The 6,000-nt window shown below is 49.7% G+C and overlaps 1 protein-coding gene across 5 annotated transcripts in view; it reads right to left on the reverse strand.

The window, feature by feature from the left end:
• Nucleotides 1-4,950, reverse strand: part of REV1 (REV1 DNA directed polymerase) — a 100,953-nt gene extending 96,003 nt beyond the window's left edge. For 4 of the 5 annotated variants that reach the window (XR_003609389.2, XM_028103831.2, XM_028103830.2 and 1 more), the window contains exon 1: nucleotides 4,513-4,675. The gene's annotated coding sequence lies outside the window, so the exon portion shown is untranslated. Of the gene's footprint in view, nucleotides 1-4,512; nucleotides 4,676-4,881 lie in introns of those variants that run through there. The other variant, XM_028103829.2, reaches the window with a different exon arrangement.
• Nucleotides 4,951-6,000: the final 1,050 nt, after the last annotated feature.

Raw genomic sequence — 6,000 nt, forward strand, 5'->3', positions numbered from 1 at the left:
AGATATGACGTAGGGGTGCCTGGGTGATGCAGTTGGTTGGGTGTCTGACTCTTGGTTCCGGCTCAGGATCTTGATCTCAGGGTCATGAGATTGAGCCCCCTGTCGGTCTCCACACTTGGTGTGGAGTCTGCTTGGGACTCTCTCTCCCCCTCTCCCCCTACCCCTCTGCCCTAAGCATGTGCTCTCTCTCTCTCAAAATAAATAAACAAATCTTAAAAAAAAAAAAGATATGAAGTATAGTTGGGTCACTATAGGTTCTCATTAAGAACCAAACACAATTTTGGAGGAAAAATCCATAACAAAAAATAGCAGAAACTGAACACAAAAGATGATAAAACACCTCTCCTTTCCCAAATACTACAGGGCTCATCCTTCAACTGGATCTTCAAGGATTTTCTGTCTTCAGCTTCCAGCAAGTCCTTTTATCACCACGGTCCTATCTCCAGCAAAACTTCAAAGGGAAATATGTAAAAGCTACTCTGGTGGGCAGCTGCTAAGATAATCTCTTCTAGCATCTTCCACAGATCTAAGAATGAAAAAGCCGACTTCCACATTAAGACCAATACTAGTCGCCATCCCCAACAGTTTATTTTTAATCCATTCTAGACATCCACAAAATATATTTATTTTAAATAAGAGTTCCATAAATATGACTTTGGTAGCCAAAAATAACACCGAAATAAATACAAAATTCAAGGCTCATACCTCTGTCTCATGCAAAAACACAAAATCCTAAGTGAATGTTCCCAAGTTAATTTCAAATACTGTTCTAGAAACCATAAAATAACCCTGTTCTAAGCACTTTACATACATTAATGCAATTATTACTCACCATAATCCTATAAGGTACACATGGTCCCCATCTCACAGATGAGCAAACTGAGGCATCAAAAGATATTAACTTGCCCAAGACTACAGAATCAGTAAACAGTAGGAGACAGGATTCTGACCCAGGCTGTCTGATTCCAGAACAATGTTTAAGTATACCATTCACTCATTTAACAAATTTTGTTGAGCATCAATCTAAATCTACCAATTCAGGTAGAATTCTGAACACTGGGGATAGAGCTGTGAGAACAAGTCAGACAAGGCCCCTGCCCTCTAGTGGGAGAGAGGCCTTGAAGCAAACAAGTGTATGGAGACAATTGATAAGTAAGTGAACAGTGTATCTTCACCTAGCAATAACTGCTATGAACAAAAATTAAAATGACAGCATCAAAAGTGGCAGAGGGAGGGGCTGGCTTCTATTTTAGGGATCAAGGAAGGCCTCTATGAGGTGATGACATTGACCAGCAAACAGAAGATGTAAAGGCAAGATAACCACCAGGAGGAAGGGGTGGCCCAACTAAGAGAAGAGAAAGTTTTACACCCCTAAGGTAGGAATAGTTGGGTTAGTTCAAGAAATGGCAAAAGGACCAAGGGACTGGGGCAGGGCAATGAAGAGTCACACGGTAAGAGGTTTAGTTAGGACTGGCAGCTGCCAAATCACGTAATGCCCCGAGGGGCTGTGGTAAGGCGTTCTGATTCAATACTAAGGATAACAGGAAATTTTCAGAGGCTTTTGAGCACAAGAATGACAGTATGATTTATGTCTTTAAAAAGCTCACTCTGGGGGCACCTGGGTGGTTCAGTCAGTTAAGCGTCTGACTTTGGCTCAGGTCACGACCCCAGGGTGGTGCGATGGAGCACAGCGTCAGGCTTAGCGGGGAGTCTGCTTGGCCCTCACCTTCTCTCTGCTCCTCCCCCCACTTGTGCCGGCTCTCTCTCTCTCAAATAAATAAAATAAAAAAATAAAAAGATCGTTCTGATTCTTATGTGGGGATCAGTCAGGAAGAAAAGCAAAAGAATCAGGGATACCAGGGAGGGCACTGTCCCAACAGTCTAAGGAAGCAATACGGGAACTCAGACTAGGATTCATGTACTGTTCGTAAGCAGGTGAGACACTAAAAGAAGAGCATGCGACCCAGCTGTTTAAAAAGAATTTTTAAAATATGCTTCCTCCCTTCATCCTCATCCCCCTTTCCTGACTTGACTTTGAAAAAAAAAATCAGATTCTTTTTTAATATCCAAGTTAATGCTTCAGTTGGTGCTATATTTAGGAGAAAAAAAGATTAAAACATATTTCCTTCAGGGGCACCTGGGTGGTTCAGTCAGTTAAGCGTCCAACTCTAGATTTCCGCTCAGGTCATGATCTCAGGGTCGTGAGATGAAACCCCGAGTGGAGCCTCCTTAAGATTCTCTCTCTCCCTCTACTCCCCTACCCTGGCCCCGCTCGCACACTCTCTCTAAAAAAAAAAAAAAAACAAAAAAAACCAAAAACGTATTTCCTTCATTTATAAGTGTTCTGTTCAACATTCTATAATGTATAATATGCCACATACATGTGTACATTCCTGAGAAACAGAAAAAAAGAGCTTTACTATTGTTTAGCTTACCACTCCTTCATTAACTTGGAGATAAGGAGTACCTAGCACCTCTTCTGATCAGCTCTCTTCTCATGCTTTGTTTCCAGCATATCCTGGCTCATTCTAGACCGTGAATTGCAATAAAAAATATACCAGAGGGAATATGTATGTATTTATTGAGCATTACTGTGTACCAGGTACTCACTAGATGCCTTACAGTTAAAGGCTCATTTAATCCTTAACTATCCAGGGTAGGAAATAATGTCTTCATTCTACACCTGAGGAAAAAACCAAATATTGGTAACTTAAATTGTCGAAGGTCACACAGCTAATAAACCAGAATTTACACCGACATCTAACTCGAAAGTTCTCATCTTTCCACTACAGCAACTGTCAAAGAAAGAACTATCAAATACATGTAGTCTTCCCAACTTACTATTAATGACTAGCTTGTTGCTGGTGAGGACAGGGTTTCCTTCTTTTATGTAGAACTGACTTTCCCAGTTTGAGTGGGGAAAATTGAGTGATCCTGACTATTCACATTATTTTGAAAGGTTATTTTCCACTTGAAATATCATAAACACTAATCCTAAAAGAGTGATTCCTACCTTTTTAGGGAAAAAGAAAAAATCTTAATTATGTATTGTTTACCATAAAATAGGAGTCAAGTTCTATGGCAACAGCCTAGCTTGGTATGGACTGATAAGAGAAAAAGAGGGTATGGACAAGAAGATAATCATAACGTAGCAGGTAGAATCTGAGTGGCAAATAAATAGCCTAAGAATTGAATGGAGATCCTCCTAAACCTGAGAAAAATTCATCCAAGAGGGACTTTAAATGACTCTCCAAGAATCCAGCACAGGAAACACAGGGAGGGAACCACTTGCTAGCAGCACTTGCACTGGCTAAGACAAGGCTATGTGGGAAAGCAGAAACGCAAGTTTGGGAAGCAGGTCGACCGTTCTCCCAACGGCTGGATTACCGTGTTCTCCACAGCAAGAACCAACGTTATGGTGTGCCCAATTCTAAAGAAGAAAAAGCAACTCTTGGAGACTAAAGCGGAGAGTACAGACAGCCCAGAGAAACACAGATAATTAAGAACCGTTAAAGTCCTTAAAAGTCAGTTACAGGTCCTTTTATGGGATGTGCTAGTCTACATTTTTTTCACCTAAACGATACCATTGCCACTCTATACATGACCTGCGAATGCGTGAAAGACAGAAACAGTAAACTTACACCATCTGCAATTATTTTGTTTTAAACAGGGGGACTCTTGATATATTAAGATATTTTATTTCCTCACAGACTGGGTGTAGGTAGCAAGTGCACTGAAATATACAAGGAAAAGCCCCTTTCGGTCTACACAGGGGCTCAATCATTTTAATAGCGAGTGGAAGTGTGAAAAAGGCAGTTGTAAGGACAGTTGGGGAAAGGTGCCCTGCATATTAAGGAAACAGGTAACAAGGAAAACTAAGTGAATAAAAATTGCCTTCAGCTGGTCCAACACAGATTTCTGGGACCCGGTGCGGGGGAGGGGCGTCTGATGCCGGGGTCACGGGGTGGGGAGAGGGATGGCGTGGCGGGAGGCCGGGCGGAGAACACCAGCGCCCGGCCCCGGCCGACATCCTGCGATGCTTGATGAACCTACGACCGAACGCGCGCACGAATGAATGGCGCGGGGCTGAAAGGCCGGCCCAGGCGCCGACGCAGGAGGAAGGAGTTTGCGGGGCGGTGTGAGCGGGGCCGGGGGTGGCGTCCGCCGGCGGGACCCGGGGAGCACCGAAGGAAGGGCGACGTGCGAGTCTCTGGTGCGTGGCGGCCGTGCGCGGGCGGCGGGGTCGGCGGCGCCCGGCCGGCCTCGCCATGGCGGAGGGAGAAGGGGAGGTCACGCGTTACATAACCCGGCAGCTGCCGCGCTCGGGGACGCCGCGGGCCGCCCAGGCCGCGAAAGGACTGCCTGCGGTGCCCGGGCCGGCGCGCCCTCCCCAGCCCCGCCTCAGGCCGTCCGCGCTCGGGCCGCCGCCGGGCGGGTCTGCGGCGCCTCCGGGCGACGCGTGTCCGGTCCCACCCCTCCCCCACCCCCGCCGCCGGCTCGGGGGTCGCTCACCTTCCGCGTTGCCCCGGACCACCATGCCCGGGCACGGCCGCCTGCTCGGCCTCGCGGGCTCCGGCGCCGCTGCGGCCGCCGCACAGTGCCCCCGTCGGGGGCCGGGAGGAGGGTCGCGGTTAGAAGTCACACCGCTGCGCCGCGGCCCACGCTCGCCCCACGCTCACGGCGGCCGGCCCTGCGCGCGCTCAGCGGCTGCTCCCCTCCCCTACTCTGGCGGGCGCGCGCGTCGCAGCTCCGCCCCGCCCCTCCCCTCCCCCTCCACGGCCTGCGCGCTCCCTGGCTCCTCCCCCTGCCCTCCCCGCCTGCGCTGGCCGGGCCGGCGCGCGCGGCTGGCGAGCCACTGTCCCCGCCCCGGCTCGCACTCACCCCAGCGTGGCGCACGCGCCCGGTACGCACCCTGCCCCGGGCGACTCCCGCACCGCGGGCGCGGCGCCTCGGAACTCTGCGGTTGCCGGCCCGGCTCCGCCCTCGCCCCGCCCTCCCGCCGCCGCCCGCTGGGGGCAGCGCCTCCCCGGCACGTGACCGTCTCGTTCGCGGGGGCGGAGAGGAGTGTGGCGCGGACCCGCCTTCCGCATCGCGCAGCCAGCCCCGCAACCCCGCAACCCCGCAACCTGCGCGCCTCCCGCTTGGGTCGCGGCGCGTCGGTTGCCTCTTCCGAGGGGGCGCTGCCCTCGCTTCGGAGAGTCCCCGCCGCCCCCGTCCCGCGATGGGCTCTCCGCTCTGGGAGGAGACAAGTACGGGGACCGACCATGCTTTAAACCCTGGTACTGTCTGAAGATAACGAGAAACACACGGGTCCCCTCTCCACAAGCGATTGATTTACAGTGACATCTAGCGGAGAAAGGGACACACATGAACTGACACTTTCCTCCGTTCAGGGAGCAACCGAGAATCGTGGCCCACGTAGGTTAGCGAGAATGAACACTGCACCACGGGGTGTAAGCGATTTATCGCCAGCTCCCGCAGGGACACAAACACCATTTCTTGTCCTATGAGTTTCCGCCCGGGATTGCACCTGGATATTTCTACAGCAGGTATCCTATCCCACGTGCAGCACTGGAGTTACACGCGAAAGCAATTTTCTACTAACGTAAAAAAAAAAAAATCGTATATTGTGTATGCTCAAACACAATTTTAATTGAGGGCCTTCCGGCAGAAGACAATTGTTCCATAAGGACCATTTCCCCCCTTTTGGCAGTGTCGTTCTGCCAAGAGATCCCACAATGCTATTATAGTCTTTATTGTTGTAATGAACAAACATGAAGCGAAACTCCGTGCAAAAGCTCAACACTTTTTCCTTGTTCCCTTACTAAGATACTTGAAGAGTTTGCACGTACTTAGGAAACAGTATTCTTGAAAACTGATTTTGCAGAGCTGAGACTTAAACACTGGTAACTCAGAGGATATTCGAATGACTTGTTTCTTTTATTCTAGCCTTTTCGGGTTTTGCCATTTTATAGACTTAGAGATAGACTTCCAACTTCG

This window comes from Eumetopias jubatus, unplaced genomic scaffold (genome assembly GCF_037043125.1).
Source record: "Eumetopias jubatus isolate StellerSeaLion01/CBP00866 unplaced genomic scaffold, mEumJub1_p1.0 scaffold_9, whole genome shotgun sequence".
NCBI classification, from domain to species: Eukaryota; Metazoa; Chordata; class Mammalia; order Carnivora; family Otariidae; genus Eumetopias; species Eumetopias jubatus.